Source organism: Rana temporaria, chromosome 7 (genome assembly GCF_905171775.1).
Source record: "Rana temporaria chromosome 7, aRanTem1.1, whole genome shotgun sequence".
NCBI lineage: Eukaryota > Metazoa > Chordata > Amphibia > Anura > Ranidae > Rana > Rana temporaria.
Window position 1 is genome coordinate 59,884,185 of NC_053495.1, and position 24,624 is coordinate 59,908,808.

A 24,624-nucleotide genomic window follows, 5' to 3' on the forward strand; every position below is an offset into this window, starting at 1 on the left:
ATATATATATATATATATTAAAGGGCTCAGAGGTCCCCAGGGCCCCATGTGGCAAACACCCTTTTTTATTTTTTTTATAAATGTTTATTTTTTTATTTTTGTTTTATATATTTTTTTATTTTATTAAAGGGCCCTGGATGGCAACCCCCCCTTTTTTTTTATAAATGTTTCTTTTTTATATATATTTTTTTTATTTTTTAATAAAGGGCCCAGAGGTCCCGGATGGCAACCCTCTTTTTTGTAATTTATTTTTATAAAAAAAAAATATTAAAGGGCCCAGAGGTCCCCAGGGCCCCAGATAGCAACCCCCTTTTTAAAAAAAATATATATTTTTTTTATTTCTTTTTTTATTTTTATTAAAGGGCTCAGAGGTCCCCAGGGCCCCGGATGGCTACACCCCTTTTTTATATATATATTTTTTTTTTGTAAAGGGCCCCCCGCTTCTAAATTTGCGGCAGCCCCCCCTCCCTGCTTCTCAATTTCAGGCGGCAGCACCCCCCCATCCCGGTTCTCTGCTCCAGGGGGCCCATGCCTGAAGCTGTGTAAGTAGCCCCATAATTCCTGATCCCTGCCGCCCGTTAAGCCCCTGTGCTGCCCACAAATCAGGCTGAAAATAATCAGCGGCACGCAGCCAGTGACAGTACTGCTTCCCTTCCCAGTGTTTTAAAATGTACAGCACCCCTGGCTTCCCTTTAGACGTGCACTTCTCCCTTCCTGCCACTGGGTGCTGCTTGTATATAAAAGTGAATTAGAATGTGATTTTATAACATCCCCAGTTTGCTCTTCTCGAGGCTGACTTCTTCATGTCCCGCTCCTCAAGGTATGTCACTGTTTGCTAATCTATATTGTAAATAGAAGTTTTCTGTAGAGTGTGCCCAAAGTCTTTATAATATTTGATGATTCACTGCAGGTCTGGTCAGTGTTTTAAAAAGTTCCTCTATTTTACACATGGCATGGCATGGGGGTCACAGCACCGTCTGTCCATTTTGCTTTAGCACCATGGGACCCCATGCCATGCCATGTGTAAAATAGAGGAACTCTTTAAATCACAGACCAGACCTGCAGTCCAGGCTGAGTAAGGCCTCAGAGTACATGGCATTACTGTCTGTATTTAACTGCTTGATGGGCTTATTTTGGGCCTGGCTGGTTCACATGTATGTGTTTTGGCGGCCCACATTTGCGCAGGCACAGCAGCCCATTCATTTGAATGGGCCGCCATGCCTGCGTTTCCTGCAAAGAAAAGCGCATGCCTCATGTAATAGGCTGCACACACGGCACACCTATGCCCATCAAGCAATGAAATACAGCACTGTCTGTCCATTCTGCTGTCTGCTGTGACTTATCTGCAGTTCCCACACTGTCAAACTTGCTGCATTTTTAGACGTTTAGGTCACGCTTTTAAAAACACAGTGCGTTTGTGTGTGCAAGAACTGCAGGTAGGTAGCATGGTGCAAGAACTGCAGGTAAGTAGCATGGTGCAAGAACTGCAGGTAAGTAGCATGGTGCAAAAGCAGAATGGATTTCAAGGCAACTGTATTTTTAAAATGCTGAATGCACCTTTTTTCTGCAGGAAACAAAGGCATGGCAGCCCATTCAAATCAATGGGCTGCTGTACCTGCACAAATAAGGACCGCCAAAACATACATGTGAACCAGCCAGGCCCAAAATAAGCTGGAGGGGGGCCCAAAAAAAATGTTTGCCCAGGGCCCAAACCATATTAGAGACGGCCCTGCATAGCGTATCTCATATACGCTACGCCGCCGTAAGTTAGAGAAGCAAGTGCTGTATTCACAAAGCACTTACGTCCTAAGTTACGGCGGCGTATCGTAAATGTGCCGGCGTAAGCGCGCCTAATTCAAATTGTGAAGAGGTGGGCGTGTTTTACGTAAATAAAGCATGACCCCACGTAAATGTTTTTAACAAACGGCACAAGCGCCGTCCGTGGACGTAACCCAGTGCGCATGCTCCAAATTACGCCGCAAAGACTCATTGCTTTCGACGTGTACGTAAATTACGGCCAGCCCCATTGACGGACGACTTACGCAAACGACGTAAAAATTTTAAAATTTGACGCGGTTCCGACGTCCATACTTAACATTGGCTGCGCCATATTTTTGGTGGTTTATCTTTACGCCTGAAAACACCTTACGTAAACGGCGTATCTTTACTGTGACGGGCAAGCGTACGTTCGTGAATAGGCGTATCTCGCTGATTTACGCATTCTAGGCGTAAATCAGTGTACACGCCCCTATCGGCCAGCGTAAACAGACCGCTAAGATACAACGGCGGTCGTATCTTAGCTACATTTAAGCGTATCTCAATTTGAGAATACACCTAAATATACAATGGCGCAGATTCGGAGTTACGACGGCGTATCTACTGATACGCCGTTGTATCTCTACGTGAATCTGGCTATTTGACTACTTTTGTGAAATTGGTACGAATCACAAAGTAATTTGATCAGAAAATTCTGTCTGTGCTCAAGTCCATCATGTGATATATGGAGCAATTAATTGATATTAAAACTTTCACTCCAAATCATTTTTTTTTTACTTTTTTTCCCGGCAAACTATTGTTGCTGACAATAATCAAATTGATAAGGAAAATTGATCCATTGCTGCATCGAACAATCATTTCAGATATACAATCAATGAAAATAATGATCAATCAGTCATTATGATAAATCCATACATGTACATTGCCTTAAAAAAGTATTCAAATTTTCCAAATTTTGTCATGTTACAACCAAAAACATAAAATGTATTTTATGTGATAGACCAACACAAAGTGGCACATAATTGTGAAGTGGAAGGAAAATGATAAATAGTTTTCTTATAAATAAATGTGTGAAAAGTGTGGCATGCATTTGTAATCAAACCCCTAAATCAGGGTTTGACAAAATCCGGGCGCTCGGTCGCAATTGCGACTAGAATTAGCGACCTGGCGCCCAGGGAAGGAAGCTTAGGTCTGCAGAAGGCCACAAAGCCGCGGCCTCAATTACTGCCCGGCCCGAAGCGATCGCACTGCGGGGAAGGTGGGGGCGCACGGAGACACAGGATACTCCATCCTTTGTCTCTGTGGAGCCCCCACTTCCCCAGCCGCGTGATCGCGTCAGCCGGTAATTGAGGCCATGGCTTCGCGGCCTTCTGCAGGCCTTTGCTTCCTTCTGTGATCTGGCACCATCTTGTGGTGGCCGTTGGCATGACAAGTAAACCAGCAATGCTAATGGAGCTTCCCCAATGTTTTCACTACCATCTCCTTCCCTCTAATTGGAGCCCCCAAACATTATATATATTTTTTATTCTAACACCCTAGTGAGTGAGTGAGTGAAGAACTTGTATAGCGCAGCACATGCAAACTAAATCGCCTCTGGGCGCTCGCTGTTCCTGTCTCTTTTGATATCAAAAGAGATGAGTTTTGATCTTTCTTCTAAAGGTCAAGTGATTCTCCTCCAACCGAATGCTGGTTGGTAAAGCATTCCATAGTCTGGGACCTTGGAGCGCAAATCTTTGCTCTCCTTTGGACTTATATTTGGCTTTGGGTATTTGGAGCAGATTTTGGTTAGTGGATCGCAGAACGCGATTGGGGTTGTGAGTTTTTATTTTTTCGCTTAGATATTGGGGGGCCTTCCCATGGATGCACTTATGTATCAGACAGAGTGCTTTAAACGCAATTCTATCTTTTACTGGCAACCAGTGAAGGGTTCTCCACCCTAGAGAATAAAATGGCGGTCATTGCAATACTTTCCGTCACACCGTATTTGCGCAGCGGCCTTACAAGCGCACTTTTTTGGGGAAAAAATACACTTTTTTAATAAATAAATAAGACAACAGTAAAGTTAGCCCAATTGTTTTTATATTGTGAAAGATAATGTTACGCTGAGTAAATTGATACCCAACATGTCACACTTCAAAATTGCGTTCGCCCGTGGAATGGCAACAAACTTTTACCCTTTAAAATCTCCATGGGCGACGTTTAAAAAAATTCTACAGGTTGCATGTTTTGAGTTACAGAGGAGGTCTAGAGCTAGAATTATTGCTCTCGCTCTACCAATCGCAGCAAAACCTCACATGTGTGGTTTGAACACCGTTTACATATGTGGGCGCTACTCACTTATGTGTTCGCTTCTGCGCGCAAGCTTGGCGGGACAGAGCCCGTTTTCTGGCTCCTAACTTTTTTAGCTGGCTCCTAGATTCCAAGCAAATTTGTCAAACCCTGCCCTAAATACTTTGTAGAACCATCTTTCTCTGCAATTACAGCTGCAAGTCTTTTTGGGGAATGTCTCTAACAGCTTTGCACATCTAGAGTGACATTTTTGCCCATTCTTCTTTGCAAAATAGCTCAAGCTCTGTCAGATTGGATGGAGAGCGCCTGTGAACAGCAACTTTCAAGTCTTGCCACAGATTCTTAATTGGATTTAGGTCTGGACTTTGACTGGGCCATTCTAACACATGAATATGCTTTGATCTAAACCATTCCACTGTAGCTCTGGCTGTATGTTTAGGGTTGTTGTCTTGCTGGAAGTTGAACCTCTGCCCCAGTCTCAAGTCTTTTGTAGACTCTACGGCCGCGTACACACAGTCGTTCCAAACCGATTAGAATGGTCCGACGGGCCATTTCCATCGGTTCACCGCTGAAGTGGCCTGATGGTCTGAAGTGCGTACACACCATCGACGTGCTGAATAAAACGAAGTTCAATGCTTCCAAGCATGCGTCGACTTGATTCTGAGCATGCGCAGGTTTTGAACCGATGCTTTCTGTACTAACCATCGGTTTGGATCGATCGGGCAGCGGGCCATCGGTTCGATTTTGAAGCATGTTTTAAAATTTTGGACCGAAGGACAACAGACCGATGGGCTATACACACGGTCGGTTTGGACCGATGAAACTGAACCTCGGTCCATTCTCATCGGTTTTGTCCGACCGTGTGTACGCCGCCTAACAGGTTTTCTTCTAAGATTGCCCTGTATTTGGCTCCATCCATCTTCTCGTCAACTCTGACCAGCTTCCCTATTCCTGCTGAAGAAAAGCTTCCCCACACCGTGATATTGCCACCACCATGTTTCACAGTGGGGATGGTGTGTTCAGGGTGATGTGCAATGTTAGTTTTCCGCATTGTTTTGCTTTTAGGCAAAAAAGTTCAATTTTGGCCTCAACTGACCAGAGCACCTTCTTCCACATGTTTGCTGTGTCCGCCACATGGCTTTGTACAAACTGCAAACAGGACTTCTTGTGGTTTAATTTCAACAATGGCTTTCTTCTTGCCACTCTTCCATAAATGCCAGATTTTTGGAGTGCACAACTAATAGTTGTCCTGTGAACAGATTCTCCCACCTGAGCTGTGGATCTCTGCAGTTCCTCCAGAGTTACCATGGGCCTCTTGGCTGCTTCTCTGATTAATGCACTTCTTGCCCAACCTGTCACTTTGGGTGGGTGGCCATGTCTTGGTAGGTTTGCAGTTGTGCCATACTCTTTCCATTTCCTGGTGAAAGACTGCTTCAAACTTCTCCAGAACTTTATCTCTGACCTGTCTGATGTTTACCTTGGCCTTTGTGATGCTGTTTGTTTACTAAGGTTCTCCAACAAACCTCTGAGGGCTTCACAGAACCGCTGTATTTATGCTGAGAATAAATTATTCACAGGTGGACTCTATTTACTAATCAGGTTAATTCTAAAGGCAATTGGTTCCACTAGATTTTATTTAGTGGTATCAGAGTAAAGGGAGCTGAATACAAATGCCACTTTTCATATACAGATACTGAAAAAATAAAGTCAGCAGAGGAGGATTAAAGAGGTTTTTTTTTTCCTTTGTTTTCTTTGTCTGAATTTCTCACTTCCTGTTCCTCCTCAGTAAGCTGTTCTGGCTGACTAACCCCCAGCCAGATGATGGGGGCAAGCTTACTGAGGAGGAACCGGAAGTGAGAAATTCAGACAAAGAAAAAAAACATTTAGAAGGGAAATTGAAGGAAAAGGTAAGTGAACCAACAATGCACTAGCTTAAAAAGGAACCTATTTAGAAAATAGAAAACAAACCTTTACAACCCCTTTAAAGTATTACTAAACCCCAACACAAAATTGTTATATACTGTGGTCCTTATGCCCCGTACACACCATCACTTTATGTGATGGAAAAAAACGACATTTTCTGTGAAGTAAAAAATGACGTTTTTGAAACTTCAATTTTCAAAGACGAAGTTGCATACACACCATCGTTTTTCTCACAATGTTCTAGCAAAGCGAGGTTACGTTCTCACCACTTTTTCCATTGAAGCTTGCTTCATAAGAAGCTTCTGGGCATGCGCGGGTGAAAAAACGTCGTTTTAAACGACGTTTTTTTACTACACACGGTCAATTTCTGTGAAGTAAAAGTTGACGTTTTGAAAAACGACACATAAAATTGAAGCATGCTTCAATTTTTTTTGGTCGTTTTTTAGAAGACATAAAACGACGTTTTCGCCCACACACAGTCAATTAAAGTGACGTTTTTAAAAACGTCATTTTTTTTCATCACATAAAGTGATGGTGTGTACGCGGCATAAGATGTAGTGGCTCCATTCGTTTTCTTTTATTAGGCTTTTTTAATTTGTTTTCACCTGGCCAGCAACACACTTTCTGTCAAAGGTTGGCTTCATTTTGGATGGAAGAGCAAGAGACACTTTTGGACAGCAGCACGGTGAACCTGTGTAGAAGGCAACGTGTTTGGGGACCTCTCACCCATACCTGCATGCTTGTCAATTTAGGACAAAGTAGCTGTGAACATGCAGCCGTTGTGTTTCTATATAGTAAAGGCCCGTACACACGATTGGATTTTCCAACGGGAATTGTGTGATCCAACCGTTTGTATGCTCCATCGGACAATTGTTGTCGGATTTTCCGACAACAAATGTTGGATAGCATGCCTTAAAATTTTCCGACAACAAATGTGTGATGTCGGATTATCCAATTGTGTGCACACAAGTCCAAACACGCATGCTCGGAAGCAATGCTAACCATAAGACAACATTAGCAGAAGTTGCCCAAAGGGTGGCGCTAAAGAGCTGAAAAACCATCACTCATTTGACACACAAGTGAGTGCTATACTTGTGCCCTTTGCTCCTGCTCCACTGTGCTTCCTTGTGTTACGCTATGAACGCCTTATGTCTCTATGCATGGGGTATATCTGCCACTAAGAACATTGCAGCAGCAGTAAGGAGACTACCACATCGCTAATAGCACCACCAGCATCTACCTTGTGGCCCATCTATGCTGTTTGTCTAACAGCAGTGAGAAAAGCTGCTCATAGACATGGAGGTGGGTTCACTGAAGACTGTCACAGCAACTTTTGTGCCTTGGTTTGGTGGAGGGATTTACAGCACATGAGACTATTTTTATTATAAAAACTTTTATTTCGAGTTTGGCTCTATATTCACCCACTGGATTCACTGCTTTATTCATCACTTTATTGTGGATCTCATCACCCCTTTTTTTTTTTTTTACCATTGTGATCACTTATTTTATTTATATTGCGTTTCAGTTTTTTGCTTGTGGATGGGATTACCGTATTGCCTATAGTCCTATCAGATATTGTCAATTTCTTGGGCTTCACTAGTCCCATTTTGTTCACTTCCCTTACACAGTGTAGCCACCACTGTTAGTGCAAGACTTGCCGATTGGTCAGTCATTTTTACACTGGTTTACCTGGGGACAGGATTCCAGGTTGGTGTCCCACTTCCCCTTCACTATCCTAAACCCCCCCCCCCCCCCCTCTTCATCCTCACAGCGCAGTCACCACCACTTTTTACATAATGCACTCTTAGTTTTGGGTTTAATACAGCTTTAAGCTACAAATAGTAATTTACGATTGTGAATTATTGACCGCATCTCTGTTTCTGCCATGCAATCTCATAACCTGATCAATCGAAATACGATCGTAATCATAAACAAAGTATCTGCCAATCAATGCAAAACAATACAACAACTTCCGCTGCATACGACTGACTCTATATGACCAAATCAGATCTAAATGGGGTCTAAAGCTGACCATATGCTGATCAAAATAAAGTTGGTTCAGCAGGTACAGACTGAATTTCCATCAGTGTGTGGCTGTCCCCAATCGACAGAAGTCAATCATTTAATGAAAAAAACTCAGTGTATGCCAGCTTAGACCTAACCAGTCTTAAAAATGTCCCCTTCCCCTCCCCCTCCTAACACCTATGCTGAAAAATAATAATACAAAATAAATAAAATAAAAAAAGATATAATACTTACCTATTTTCAGCCGTCTTTGGTCCAATCACGTGATCCGGCTCCCCTGTGTCAGCCAGCAGCAGCTGTAGGGGACAGAAAGAAGCGCCCACAACATTTGTGTTCTCTCCTCTCCCCTGCAGCTGACACTGGCTGACACGGAGAATCAGGTGACTGGACTGGGTTGAAAATAGGCAAGTATCTTTTTTACACAGGTTAGTCAGCATAGGTGGTAGGAGCATTTTTAAGACTAGTTAGGTTTAGACTGGAATTCCACTTTTGCTCCAGGTTCACACCAGTGCGGCTTTGAAATCACGCTACTTCAACCCAATTTCAAGGCTTCTGATCAGTGGGATTTCATGTGCGGCTTGATGACATCTGTGCGGCTTCATTTACACAGCCGCACATGAAATTGCACAGAAATAGTGCAGGACCCTTTGAGTCGCAGCGATTTGAACGGTTCTATTGTCTGCAATGGGTTGCGACTTTTCACGCGATTTTTGAACTGTCAAATTGCGTGACAAATCGCACTGGTGTGAACCAGGGCTTCAAGTGATTGGTAGAGGACTTACAGCTACTCAATCTTTTGCGGGATTTGATCGTATCGCACATCGATCAGATTATAAAAATTGACCACCAATAGAGATACATTGCTAGAAGGCCTTAGTCATACAGACATAAAATAAATAAAAAATGTAATTGCATTTACATGTGTTTTTTTGACATACAGATCCATGTTGTTTTCAATGACAACATTCAGACAGGTGTGTAAATGTGCACTGCGTTCAAATCCGTAAGTAAGGGCCAGGTCACATCAGATTCAATTCCGTGCGCTTTTTTTATGGACTAAAAAATGCACGCACAGTGTTTCCCATGTATTCCAATGGCTCTAGTTCACACCATGCAGTCAGTTTTCGGTGCAGAAACTGACTGCATGGTGTGAGCTAGAGCCATTGGAATACATGCAAAACACTGTGGGCTCGATTCAGATAGGTGAGCGGATCTTTAGATCCGCGTAACCCATCTCATTTACGTTACGCCGCAGCAAGTTTTTCAGGCAAGTGCTTTATTCACAAAGCACTTGCCTGTAAAGTTGCGGCGGCGTATCGTAAATCCCCCGGGCGGAATTCAAATTCGGCGGGTAGGGGGCGTGTATCATTTAAATGAAGCGCGCCCCCGCGCCGACCGAACTGCGCATGCGCCGTCCCAAAAAAATCCCAGAGTGCATTGCTCTAAATGACGTCGCAAGGACGTCATTGGTTTCGACGTGAACGTAAATTACGTCCATCCATATTCGCGAACGACTTAGGCAAACAACGTAAAATTTCAAAACTCGGCGCGGGAACGACGGCCATACTTAACATTAGATACGCCTCATATAGCAGGGGTAACTATACGCCGAAAAAAGCCGAACGCAAACGACGTAAAAAAAAAAAGCGCTGGGCGGTCGTTCGTTTCTGAATCGACGTAAATACTAATTTGCATATTCCTCGCGTAAACAAACGGAAGTGACACCTAGCGGCCAGCGTGAAATTGCAGCCTAAGATACGACGGTGTAAGACACTTACACCTGTCGGATCTTAGGGATATCTATGCGTAACTGATTCTCTGAATCAGGCGCATAGATACGACGGCCGGACTCAGAGATACGCCGTCGTATCTCTTTTCTGAATCTGGCCCACTGTATGCATTTTGTGCAGAAAAAAAGCACATAAAACTGCATCTGGTGTGAACTGGCCCCAACACAAAATCCAAAAAATCTGCCATTGAGGACATATACATCAGATGCAAGTATTGGGGGGGGGGGGGGGGCGCAGGACAATTTCATGCAAGTATTAAGGCCTGTACACACCTATGCATTTTTTTGTGTGTTTTTCAGTTTTGCAAAAACACACTACAGCCCATTTAACATGGTTTCCCATGGATGTAGTTCACATCTGTGCATTTTATGGAAAGGACCAGGGACTTTTTTCTGGTTCTTGGTTCCATAAACTTTAATGGATAAAATGCATGCATTGAAATACGCAAAATGCACCTGTAATACGCAAACCGCATAGGTGTGAATCGGGCCCTATGCAGTTTTAGTGCTTTTTGCAGATTTGCACTACAGTCTCTTTAACATGGTTTCCTTTGGAACACGTTCTGTAGTGCAAATCTGCAAAAAGCACAAAAAAATTCACAGATGTGCGAATCCAGCCTTATGCCGCGTACACACGATCGGACATTCCGACATCAAAATCATGGATTTTTTTCCCCGACGGATCGTTCGCTCAAACTTGTGTTGCATACACACAGTCACACAAATGTTGTCGGAAATTCCGAACGGCAAGAACGCGGTCACGTACAACACTACGACGAGCCGAGAAAAATAAAGTTCAATGATTCCGAGAATGCGTAGGATTTTTGTGCGTCCGAATTGGCTGCAGACGATCGGAATTTCCGACAAAAACTTTTGCTGTCGGAAAAATTGAGAACCGGCTCTTAAACATTTGTTGTCGGAAATTCCGACAGCAAATGTCCGAGCATACATTTTCTGACAACAAGATCACATCGAACATTTGTTGTCGGAAATTCAGACAGCAAATGTCCGAGCATACATTTTCTGACAACAAGCTCACATCGAACATTTGTTGTCGGAAATTGTCGGACCGTGTGTACGCGGCATAACTGATTATTACGCAGGAACTTTTGTGCTAGAAAAAATAATAGTAATAAGATCAGTTACATTTTGATGCCCATGTGAATGCAACCTTACAAAGGTTTCTCATCCTTATCTAGGACTAAGTTTTTGCCTTTAAAACAAAGGATTAAAAACAATCATAAATAAACAAATAAAAAGATAAAACACATAACAAGTATTTCTCCTGGTTTAGATGATAGAAAATGAAATCTATGGGTATTAGTAACAAAGAGCAAGTGGAACTCCGGAGTCCAGGAGGCGAGGGGTTAAAGAGGGGACCCGATACCAGAAAGACGACAACCTTTCATAGAGATGAAGTAGCCCCCCCAAGGTTGTATCGCCCCCCCTCCTATAAATAGATGTATTTCCCATCCCTAATAATAATAATAATAGGGGGGCAGACTTGGGAGATGGCACCTGGGAGGTGGGCACCGTGCCAGGGACGGTTCCTTATCTCCTGAACCATATTCCCATAGAGCAGAGTCTCACACATGATGGTTTTGTCTGCTGACTTTGCATGAAGTTGTTGATGTCGGTGTGTATGTGTGTGTTGTGTGTGTTTTATCCTAGTGAGGTGTGTTTTATTGTTATTTTTTTTTGTGTTGCTGTTTTTGATTTGTGAAGGTGTAGAAAGTCCATAAAGAATGGGCATGCCACTATGCCAGGCAGACATCGCACCAGCAATGTGAGGAGATATCCAGGCACTGCTAAAGTGCAGCAAGCTGGCCCCCTCCCATGCACACACATATACACAACATCCTCCTACAGGAATACATTGTTGCAAACTTGGGAAGCTCTTCAAAAACGTCGAAAGCCTTGCAAAGGAGAGAAAACCCCTCCAGCAGGTAGTTCAGACTCCCCCCTGTCTAAGGACACCCGTTGCAGAGCTTTTTCTTACCCGTCCGGACTTTTTCCAGGCGGATTTGTAGGGCCCGGTACGCCGCTCTCTCTCTCTCCTTTGCTTCTCAGCTATTCACCCCCCACCGCTGCTCACTGCCTCATTCCAATATGGCCCAGAGGCTGTCACTGCGCATGCGCCATGCTTGCTCGCTCGCTCTCTCTCTTTCCTCGCTCTCTGTCTTCTCTTAATTTTTTTTTTTTTTAGGGCATTTTTCGTTCTTTCTCCACCCACTTTCTTTCTTTTTTTTAGCTTTATTTTGACACTCTCCTCCTTCAACTCTTCCACCTTCCCCAGTTAGCATGTTGCCATAGGCACTTTGGAGTTGTGTTTCTCCTGCCTGTCATGTACTAGTAAGGTGCTTGCACGTCTCACTCAATCACAGGAAGTACACACAAATTGCGATATTTAGCCAAAAATCCCCACCATATCCACCCAGAGAATCATGTCAGCCTCTGACACACCGACCTCATGGAGGCAGGTCACACAATTCTCCTCAAATTCAGGAGGCTGCACGTCATCGCCAAATATTTCATGCCAGTCGCTGTTATGTGTCTTAATACAGGTTGTTGTAACTGGTGACGTTACTTCGCCCCCAAAAAAGGCTTTTCACCAAGTTGTAACGTCTGTGGATGTGCAGCGTGGAAAGAGTTCATGGCAGCCGGTGGTATTTGTGGCAACAACGCTTGTTCTTCCTCTGTTGCCATTATATAACCCCCCCGGAAAGGCTTTGGACCCAGTCGTAATGTTGGCGGAGGTGCAGCAAGGAAAACGTTAATGTCAGTCATCGTTATTTGTGGCAATAAAGGTTGTTCTTCCTCTGTTGCCATTATATAACCACCCCGGAAAGGCTTTGGACCCAGTCGTAATGTTGGCGGAGGTGCAGCAAGGAAAACGTTAATGTCAGTCATCGTTATTTGTGGCAATAAAGGTTGTTCTTCCTCTGTTGCCATTATATAACCCCCCCGGAAAGGCTTTGGACCCAGTTGTAATGTTGGTGGAGGTGCAGCAAGGAAAGGGTTAATGGTAGTCAACGTTATTTGTGTCAATAAAGGTTGTTCTTCCTCTGTTGCCATTATACAACCCCCCCCCCCCCCCCGGAAAGGCTTTGGACCCAGTTGTAATGTTGGCGGAGGTGCAGCAAGGAAAGCGTTAATGTCAGTCAACGTCATTTGTGTTAATACAGATTGTTTCTCCTCTATTAACTGTATTTACTCCTTCAGAAAGGCTTTTAAACAAGTCGTTCTGTGTATGGATGTGCAGTGTGGAAAGGGTTAATAACATACAGTGATATTCGTGTGAATGCAGGTTGCTCTACCTTCGGTAACGTTAACTACCCCCAAATAGGCTTTTGACCAAGTTGTAACGTTTATGAATATGCAGCGTGGAAAGAGTTCATGGCAGCCGGTGGTATTTGTGGTAATACAGCTTGTTCTTATTCTATTATTTAAGCCTCTACCCCCCCCAGAAGGGCTTTGGACCCAGTTGTAATGTTGGCGGAGGTGCAGCACAAAAAGGGTTAATGGCAGTCGACGTTATTTGTGTTAATACAGGTTGCTTCTCCTCTATTAACTTTATTTAGTCCCTCAGAAAGGCTTTCAACCAAGTCTTTATGTTTATGGATGTGCAGTGTGTAAAGGGTTAATAGCACCAAGCGGTATTTGTGTGAATGCAGGTTGCTCTACCTCCGGTAACATTAACACCTTGACCAAGTTGTAATGTCTATGGATGTGCAGAGTGGAAAGAGTTCATGGCAGCCGGTGGCAATACAGGTTGTTCTTCCTCCGTTACCATTATTTAACCCCCCCCCCCCGGAATGTCATAGCAGCACAGAAAGGGTTAATGCCTGTTGGTGTTAAAAGGTTTGCAACGGGTTGAAATGTTTACGGATGTGCAGCGTAGAAATGGTTATTGGCAGCCATCATTCTCTATTTGTCCTGTTTATCTTTATCATTGAAAGTGAAAGTAAAAGAAAATCCCAAATTTTGGGTTCTCCCCTAAAAAGTATTAGAGGGGATATTTTCCACTGAGGACACTAGTTCTGGTGACCTGGGGGGGTCCAAGTGTTTCTTCTTACTTCCTGTTCCGGCTATGGGACAGGAAGTGAAGGTAAATCTCCCCAATGGGGCAAGGAGGGCAAAAAAAGTGACAGGGGTTATAACCCTTCCTTACGCTATCAAAAATTGAAAAATTGAAGTATGGGAATCATTTTCCCCTGCCGGCTCTAACACTGAAAACCGAGTGATCAAACACCACTGATTGCTCTGTTCTCAAAACTCCCTCTCTGCTCAACCCCTCTGTACGTCACCGCGCTTTGCTCGAGCATTTTTTCATGCTGTGTATGCAAGGCAGGCTTGACAAGAATCACGTCGAGAAAAACTTTGTTTTTTCCATGACATGAAAAACGGTCGTGTGTGCGTGGCATAAAAGGCTTTCGACCAAGTTGTATTGTTTGCAGATATTCAACTCTAATGTCAGTCAGCAGTATTTGTGTTAATACAGGTTATTTTCCTCCAGCAGCGGTATTTAACTGCCCCCTCGAAAGGCTTTTGACAAAGTCTTATAGCTGGATTCACATAGAGTTACGCCGGCGTATCAGTAGATACGCCGTCGTAACTCCGAATCTGGGCCGTCGTATATTTAAGTGTATTCTCAAATTGAGATACACTTAAATCTAGCTAAGATACGACCGCCTGCGCTGTCGTATCTTAGCTGTCTATTTACGCCGGCCGCTAGGGGGCGTGTACGCTGATTTATGCCTAGAAGGCGTAAATCAGCGAGATACGCCTATTCACGAACGTACGCCTGCCCGTTGCAGTAAAGATACGCCGTTTACGTAAGGCGTTTTCAGGCGTAAAGATATTCCACCAAAAAGATGGCGTAGCCAATGTTAAGTATGCACGTCGGACCCGCGTCAAATTTTTACATTTTTACGTCGTTTGCGTAAGTCGTCCGTGAATGGGGCTGGGTGTAATTTACGCTCACGTCGAAAACCAATGAGTCTTTGCGGCGTAATTTGGAGCATGCGCACTGGGATACGTCCACGGACGGCGCATGCGCCGTTCGTTCAAAACGTCAATCACGCCGGGTCACGATTCATTAGCATAAAACACGCCCACCTCTTCACGCCGGCACATTTACGCTACGCCGCCGTAACTTAGGATGCAAGTGCTTTGTGAATACAGCACTTGCCTCTCTAACTTACGGCGGCGTAGCGTATATTAGATACGCTACGCCTGCCTAACGTTTGGCAGGTCTACGTGAATCCAGCTAATAATGTCTATGCAGGTGCAGCATGGAAAGGGTCAGTGGCAGTTAGTGGCATTTGTGTTATTACAGGTTCTTCCTTTATTAAAGCGGAGCTCCTCTGTAAAAAAAAATATGAAAAGCCAGCAGCTACCAATACTGCAGCTGCTGACTTTTAATATTAGGACACTTATCTATCCTGGAGTCCAGTGCCGTCGGCAGCAGAAGACGAGCGATCGCTCGTCACTCTGCTGCCCCCACGCCATCCTCGGTGAGGGAACCAGGAAGTGAAGCATTGCGGCTTCACTGCCCGGTTCCCTTGCTATATAACCCCTTACCCAGAAAGGCCAAGGAGCAATGTTTAGGGATGTGTAGTGCAGAAAAGGGGAAAGGGTTAATGACAATACAATCATTTTATTTAACATGCCCCACCCCCATGTAAAAATGTATACTTATTTGCATACATCCAGTACTTGTCTTGCTGTTCCTTTTTTTTCTTTTTAGAATCTCTTTGCTGGACAATCTGTCAACAAAAACCCTTATTGATTCCTACCTAACAGGTGGCTCCATTGCCTTGTAGGGACTCCCTGGAGCCACCCTCACTTGTACAATTGAAGAAACCAGAAGAAAATAAAAGAAAACCGGCACGTGTGCACAAAGGGACTGGCTGCAAGGAACTATAGGACATGTAGTTCTGATACAGCAGACCAGCTTGACTGTTACATGATGTTATAAGCACTGCTTGCTCCCTGGCCAGAATACAAAAGTGAGTCTTTGGGGAAATAGAACGGGTAAAGGAACTGACTGAGAAACCTCGTACACACGCACGGTTTTCTCAGCAAGAAACAGCAAGAAAACTGCTGGCAGAGCTTTCTTGCCGAGTAAACCGTGTGTGTGTACGAGGCTTTGAGGTTTCTTGTCAAGAAAATTGCCCAGAATTTCAACGAGAAAAATAGAGAACCTGCTTTCTATTTTCTCGTCGTGATTCTCTGCAGTGTTTTCCTGCTGAGAAACCCGAGCGTCTGTATACTTACCTGTCGCTGTGGAAACCCGCGCATGCTCGAAATGACTTTGACGCATGTGCAGTAGCTTCCAAGGCATAGGTAGGGTGTAGCAAGATGGTGGCGATGGCATCGAATGTGACAAGCACATGCTAGGGTGACCACGTGTCCCGGTCTACCCGGGATCGTCCCATAATGTACATATTTGTCCCTGGTCCCAGACACCTTTATTGCGGGACAATACAGTGTCCTGCAATAAAACTGACAGTCTGGGAACAGGGGTGGACCGAGCCGCCGTAGTGCTGGCTCTACCTCCACCTCCTCCTGATCACTGGTTGCTAAAGCCGCTTGGCGTCTGGCAACCAGTGACGTCACTGCCCACGTTGAAAGCAGAGGAGGATTTCACTTCTTCCTCCTCCTCCGCGCTAGTGCTGCTGGGGAGTCACTGCTGGTTCTCTTACCTCCGCTCCAGTGACTGGCTTGCTGCTTCTGTGGGGTGTTTCTGTTCCCACATCTGCAAGGTATCTCTCCCTCTCACTTCCTCCCCCCTCCTGCCCACCTCACACTAACACACAGACTGAAGTCCCCCCCCCCCCCCTTCTCCTTGGCTTGGATGTCACAGGAGGGAAGGAGGGGAGGAGAATGGACACACAGCACTCAACAGGAGGACGGACATGCTGATCTGAGGTTAGTACACAAAATCTTAATGCTTGACACTTGCAGGAGAAGGAGACACAGAGACAGGGGGCAAGTTGTCAAAAAATAATACTTGCAGTGATTTTGAGGGATAAGAGCATGCTGTATGTGCTAGGGTAAGGTGACCAGATTTTTAAAATGAAATCCGGGGACATATTTTTTCTTTACTAGTAATGGCGGCAATCAGTGACTCTCTGCCCATCGCCACCTGCCTTACAGCCTCTCAAGTCTTTCTCTTCGGGCCCCGGCTACTACTGGATGGGGAGCGGAGGAAGATCACTCCGCCAGGGAAGACAAGGAGATAGGCAGGTGGCTGGCCAGGATTTGAGCCAAGGCAGAAGAACATGCAAGCGAAGCTGAATGGGCATGCGCCCGGAACTGAAGAAATATTCCCTCCGCTCCGACCAGCACATGATCATCAGAAAGGGGCACAGATAATGGGAAAAATACACCCCCCTAAGCTAGTAGGCACGGCGGAGCGGGAGGGTGTAATTCTAATTTTTTTATTTTAATTCTGCACTGACTGTCTTTTAAATTGCCCCTGCCCCTTATTAAATCCAATCTGGGGACAAAACCAGGGACAGACTTGGTCCAGGGACAGTGTCCTCAATCAGGGGACTGTCCCCTGAAACTAGGGATGTCTGGTCACCCTATGCTAGGGGGCACTTCAGGAGGGGAGAGAAATTGTTTTTTATTCAGCTCCCCCTTCCAAAGTGTGCCCCTAACACATACAGCATGCTCTTATCCCCCAAAATCACTGCCAGTATTCTTCTTTGACAACTTGCCCCCTTCCCCGTCTTCAAAGACAAACTGGCTGCTATTGAGGAGACAATTGTACCATCTGGAAACTTTGCTAGAGATTCAGGGCAATTGCTCCGGGTGTCAGTGCCCCCCTGTCAGGCAAGTTAGTGAAGCCAAGCGCCTGACCTTTTTTCAGCAATGGGCTCCAAGACTCAGGGCTGGTTCACACCACAAATCACATAGGAACATGCTCTGCGTTCCTTTGCAATTCACATGCCTTCCAGGTGCTGTGCGATTTCAGCCCTTTCATTTGAATGGGATGAAACCATGTCAGTCTGCACCAAGAGCTGTGCATGCGCTACTTTACAAAACGCACATCAACTGGATCGCATGGTACTGCTGATCATACATTCTGGTGCAGGCAAACACTGCATTTGCTACCTGCATTTGGGTAGTCATTAACCCCTTGGCACCGGCTACACACAAATATGCGGCTTCTCTGGGCCTTGGCACAGAGAGGTCACATATTTAAATGAATTGCGATCAGTAGCGCTGTGCCGAGAGCGCACGCCCTGAGCACCCCCTTCACAGCTACCGGCGTCTAAGCAAAAGCTTGCGATCGCTGCAAGCGATCAGGAGTTTTTGGATCGTGTGTGCCATGAGGCAAAGTGTAAAGAGGTTAAGTTGACACCCACTACAGATCACTATGGGAGTGCATTTTGAAATCTTTCAAAATGCAGGATTCCCTCACAGCATTCTGGTATAGACAGACCCTTAGTCCGGATACACAGGATTTCATTTGTATCTCAGAAAGGTCCCACCAAATTCTTGCACGCGGGCCCGCTGATTTCATACGCCCCTGCCCCAAAAATCGGCATAAAATTTGGGAAATGTGGTCACCCTAGCACATGCTGGTCATAGTCGATGACGTCACCGCGTTTGTGCCATTTAAAAGAATGGTACACTCAGCCAGCAAGAGATTCTTGCCAAGAACAAAAAACAACGTTTTTTTCCTGACGAGATTCTGGGCCGTGTGTACAGGACTAAACTCATAGTAATGAGCGGCTAATGGGAAAATTCTTTGCACACCCAGGGTTCAAAGCGGTATTAAACTCAAAACCCCAAAATGTATATAGTGTAGACACGCGCAATTTGTTTCGTAACAAATCTAAATTTTTAAAAATTTTGCATCTTTCGGACATTCGGATGCATTCGAATGTCCGAAGAAAAAAAATACAGAATTTCAACTAATATGAAAGAAATTATAGCGAAAATAACAAATGAATTTGACATGATTCAATGGAACAAAAGATCAATTTAGAGTAAATCTTAGTGGCGTTTCACACAGGGGCGACCTGTCAGACGATGGAACCGTTGTAATAGGAGCGACTCAAGTCGCTCCGACATAGAAAAAGGTTCCGGTACTACTTTGGGGCGACATCGGAGTGTCTTGCATTGACTTCTATAGAGAAATTGTTTTGTTAGCTGCGCTGAAGTCGTGCTGTACGGGGCGCCTTCAGAGTCGGGCGACTTTGAAGCTGCCCATGTGTGAGTCCAATCAGCTGATTCATTTTGTGCTGGAGGTTGGATTACTGGCAAAATGCATTCCTGAGAACTGAGTGAGAAGGGTGTTGTATTGTATTTGAGCCTTTGGAGAAGAGATATTGTCATTCCAAACTACGAATCGTTATCACGCCCAGAAGCGATCCAGTTCGCATGTGCCGCGCTATATAAGTTTTTCATTCATTCATTCATTCATATATACACATAAATATTGAATCGAATTGATATACATACAAAATTAATCGATTCGGTATAAAGAATATCGTCACTCTACAGAAATAACGTATTATCTGAAAACAAATGAACTTCTTGGAGCCTGGGCCATTGTCAAATGACGGCCACAAGGTAGTTCTACAGGTTCGGGAGGCCGTCTTTTTACAGCCTCTGCTCTTTCCGGCCACTGGGGGGTGCGCAAGCGCCGGCGGCGGCGTGTGCCCGGCGCGCCACTGAGAAGCCGTTGCGCGTGCCTGGCGGCCGTGATGTCCACCACGTAACCTGCAACCGGCCGTTACACAGCTAAGGATGTGTAAACACAGAGCTCCACGTCCTGTCAGGGAGAGGAGACCGATGCTGTGTCCCTTGTACATAGGGACACAGATCGGTCACCTCCCCCAGTCAGTCCCCTCCCCCCACAGTAAGAATCACTCCCAGGGAACACATTTAACCCCGTCCCCCCCTAGTGTTAACCCCTTCCCTGCCAGTCACATTTATACAGTAGCAGTGCATATTTATAGCACTGTTCGCTGTATAAATGTGAATAGTCCCAAAAATGTGTCAAAAGTTTCCGATTTGTCCGCCATAATATCACAGTCCTGAAAAAATAACCACCATTACTAGTAAAAAAATAAAATAATAAAAAATAAAATTCTATCCTCTATTTTGTAGCCGCTATAACTTTTGTGCAAACCAATCACTATACGCTTATTGCGATTTTTTTTTATCAAAAATATGTAGAAGAATACATATCAGCCTAAACTAAGAAAACATTTTTTTTTTTTTTTTTTTTAATGGGATATTTATTATAGCAAAGAGTAAAAAATATTGGGGTAGATTCACGTAGAATGGCGTATGTTTGTGCGGGCGTAACGTATCCTATTTACGTTACGCCTCCGCAACTTTTACAGGCAAGTGCCGTATTCTCAAAAGAAAGTTGCGGCGGCGTAGCGTAAATAGGCCGGCGTAAGCCGCCTAATTCAAATTGTGAAGAGGTGGACGTGTGTTATGTAAATTAATCCTGACCCGACCTGATTGACCCGGCATGCGCCGTTCGTGGAATTTTCCAGTGTGCATTGCTCCAAATTACGCCGCAAGAACGTCATTGGTTTTGACGTGAACGTAAATGACGTCCAGCCCCATTCACGGACGACTTACGCAAACAACGTAAATTTTTCAAATTTTGTCGCAGGAACGACGGCCATACTTAACATTGGTACACCGCATATACGCCTCATATAGCAGGGGTAAATTTACGCCGGGAAAAGCCTAACGTAAACGGCGTAACTGTACTGCGTCGGCCGGGTGTACGTTCGTCAATTTGCGTATCTGGCTGATTTACAAATTCTAGGCATAAATCAGCGTACACGCCCCTAGCGGCCAGCGTAAATATGCAGTTAAGATCCGATGGCGTAAGAGACTTACGCCGTTCGGATCTAATAGAAATCTATGCGTAACTGATTCTATGAATCAGGCGCATAGATACGACCGGCCAGACTCAGAGATACGACGGCGTATCTGGAGATACGCCGTCGTATCTCCTTTGTGAATCTACCCCATTGTGTTTTTTTTTTCAGAATTGTCGCTCTTTTTTGGTTTATAGCGCAAAAGAAAAGCACAGAGGTGACCAAATACCACCAAAAGAAAGCTCTATTTGTGGGAAAAAAGGACGTCAATTTTCTTTGGGAGCCACGTCGCGCGACCGCGCAATTTTCATTCAAAGCGTGACAGTGCCGAAAGCTGAAATTTCGCCTGGGCAGGAAGGGGGTATATGTGCCCAGTATGCAAATGGTTAAAGTAACAGAACAAATATAACAGAACGAAATTATGTATTTATGGAAACAAAACAAAACTAAATGAAATTTTCCATTGTTCACAAGTCTAATACATTGCAGCTTACACATTTGTTTTTTTTTTATGCTTTTTTCCTCAGTTTTCACCTGGTGATCTGGCAGGTAACTCACCTCCTGTATTACAGTTTGGTCACACCGAATGTGGCGTTGAAAACATGCGACTTCACTTGAAATCACACAATTTTAAAGCTGCGTGTCAGTGCGACTTGAAAGATAGCTGTGTGACTTCATGCACAAATGTCTATGCAAGTCACACTTGAACTTGCAAAATGTAGTGCAAGGACTACTTTCAAAATCCATGTGACTCCGATGGAGTTGGAGTCGCACCTATTTGACCGCTTCCATTGTGGACATTAGGGTGCGATTTGCAATTTGAAACTATCAAAGCACATAACAAGTTGCACTGGTGTGGCTGAAAACAGACGTTTGGCGATACGTTCACCATCTGTCCAGCGGGGCAATTTTTGCTCTTTGGGGATAAAGGTTTTATATAAATAAATAAAAGAGGATCATTTTAACCACCCCTGTCAGTGGTAAATGGTCTGTCTCATCCCTGTAACTGATAAATTCAGCTGGAGAGCTTCTTCTTTTGAAAAACAACAGACTTACTGGCTGGATCACCAGATGAAAATAGAAAGCTTATCAGCAATCACATCTAAGAAATTATAAGGTGCAATATAATAAATGTTTGCTTTTAGGTTTAACCGGTTAAGACCTGGACCATTATGCAGGTTAAGGACGTTGCCCCTTTTTGCGATTCGGCACTGCGTCGCTTTAACTGACAATTGCGCGATCATGCGACGTGGCTCCCAAACAAAATTGGCGTCCTTTTTTCCCCACAAATAGAGCTTTCTTTTGGTGGTATTTGATCACCTCTGCGGTTTTTATTTTTTGCGCTATAAACAAAAATAAAGCGACGATTTTGAAAAAAAATCAATATTTTTAACTTTTTGCTATAATAAATATCCCCAAAAAAAGATATAAAAAAAAAGGTTTTTCCTCAGTTTAGGCCGATACGTATTCTTCTACTTATTTTTGGTAAAAAGATTGCAATAAGCGTTTATCGATTGGTTTGCGCAAAATTTATAGCGTTTACAAAATAGGGGACAGTTTTATGGCAATTTTATTATAATTTTTTTTTTTTTACTACTAACGGTGGCGATCAGCGTTTTTTTCGTGACTGCGACATTATGGCGGACACATCGGATACTTTTGACACATTTTTGGGACCATTGTCATTTTCACAGCGAAAAGTGCTATAAAAATGCACTGATTACTGTGAAAATGACAATGGCAGTGAAGGCGTTAACCACTAGGGGGTGCTGTAGGGGTTAAGTGTGACCTCATGTGTGTTTCTTACTGTAGGGGGGCGGGGCTGGGTGCATGACATCAGTGATCGTCGTTCCCTATATCAGGGAACAGATGATCACTGACACTGCCACAGAGAAGAACGGGGAAGGTGTGTTTACACTCACCTCTCCTCGTTCTTCAGCTCCTGTGACACGCAGCGATCGGGTCCGCGGGCGCGGTCACGGAGCTTCGGACCGGGTTGCGTCCACATCCATGTGCCCAGCCATGCCATTCTGTTGACGTATATAGTCGTGTGGCGGTCCTTAAGTGGTTAATACCACTTTAATACTACTGTAAATGCTCCTTTAGGTCTGGGGGGCTGCAAAATGACTTTTACTGACCTGATCCTCTACTCCAGCAGGCGCCCTCTGAAGCCTCTTCTCTCCATTCTCCTCTCCCATCATGAAGACCAATGCAGAGCACATAGCCTTGATTGGGATTTGAGGACACTGAGGGACATTTCACTGCCGTGTGTGGGAAAGGAGAGGTGAGCGGCAGCTGCTGGAGGATTTTTACTTTCCCTGGAAATGGCCGCAATAATGTAACATATTTGTGGTAAATGCAGGTTTTTTTTAAAGCTTTTTTCCATTATTCTCATCTGGTGATCCAGGCAATGAAACACTTTCTATCTTAGGGTGACACTGTACCACCCTTGGACAGCAGCATTGCCGAACTGTGGAAAGGGTAGTGTTAGATGCATTAGCTATTTTAGACTTTTACATAAATAAATAAAATTTGACCACTGTAATCACCCTTCCCAGTGTTTAATAGTTTGCCTCAACCCCCCCCACTTTGGTCTGGAAAAGAAAGTGACAAATAACACGTATTGGCTGAAACATCAGGTGAAAATAAAGGAAAAGGGCTTCAAAAAGAAAACAAATTCAGCCACTACATTAAAAGTGTTTTATCTGGATCCATAAAGACGTGGCTAACGTTAGGCAGGCGTAGCGTATATGAGATAAGTTAGAGGCAAGTGCTGTATTCACAAAGCACTTGCGTCCTAAGTTACGGCGGCGTAGCGTAAATGTGCCGGCCTAAGCGCGCCTAATTCAAATTGTGAAGAGGTGGGCGTGTTTTATGCTAATGAATCGTGACCCGACGTGATTGACGTTTTGAACAAACGGCGCATGCGCCGTCCGTGGACATATCCCAGTGCGCATGCTCCAAATTACGCCGCAAAGACTTATTGGTTTCGATGTGAACGTAGATTACGCCCAGCCCCATTCACGGACGACTTACGCAAACGACGTAAACATTTCAAAATTCTACGCGGTTCCGACGTCCGTACTTAACATTGGCTGCGCCATCTTTTTGGTGGAATATCTTTAGGCCTGAAAACGCCCTACGTAAACGGCGTATCTTTACTGCGACGGGCAAGCGTACGTTCGTGAATAGGCGTATCTCGCTGATTTATGCATTCTAGGCGTAAATCAGCTTACACGCCCCTAGCGGCCGGCCTAAATAGACAGCTAAGATACGACGGCGCAGGCGGTCGTATCTTAGCTAGACTTAAGTGTATCTCAATTTGAGAATACACTTAAATATACGACGGCGCAGATTCAGAGTTACGACGGCGTATCTAATGATACACCGACGTAACTCTACCTGAATCTGGCTATTAGTTCACCTTCCTTGGACAGCGCCTGCACAGTAAAACAATGTGCACCGTCCCTGAAGTACTGCACAGAAGAAGAGGAATGAGAGCCGGGATTTTAGATCTCAGGACCACTGGACCACCCGCATGGGCACTGACAGCTTAGCTTAGCATTTGTTTCTTGAAAGGTGAACTAACACTTTAAAGCTTAACTTTTTTGATGGGGGGTGGGGGATAGCATACTGATTTTAATCCCCGCATAGGTGAAGATAGCATTACTTGCACAAATAGGATCAGTAGTCAGCCGATCGCACCATCTCCTCTGCCTGCTGCGTAGACTCGTCCCCTTCATCCCAGAAGAGGAAATAGCAGTAGTAGTCAGAACAATCATCAATTCCCGACTCGACTACGCAAACTCCTTCTACATGATAGGACTACCCAAATACCAGATTTCGCTCCTACAAGTCGTCCAGAACACAGCAGCAAGACTGGTAACGGGGAAAAAACCCTGGGAATCCATCACCCCTTCACTGAGGACCCTTCATTATAAATAAATGGTGATTCTG

At 44.5% G+C, this 24,624-nt stretch overlaps 1 protein-coding gene across 1 annotated transcript in view; it reads right to left on the reverse strand.

Annotated features, from left to right (window-relative positions):
• The window catches only part of SFMBT1 (Scm like with four mbt domains 1), a 144,261-nt gene extending 132,332 nt beyond the window's left edge, over positions 1-11,929 (reverse strand). The window contains exon 1 of the mRNA XM_040359451.1: positions 11,802-11,929. The gene's annotated coding sequence lies outside the window, so the exon portion shown is untranslated. The remainder of the gene's footprint in view (positions 1-11,801) is intronic.
• Positions 11,930-24,624: the final 12,695 nt, after the last annotated feature.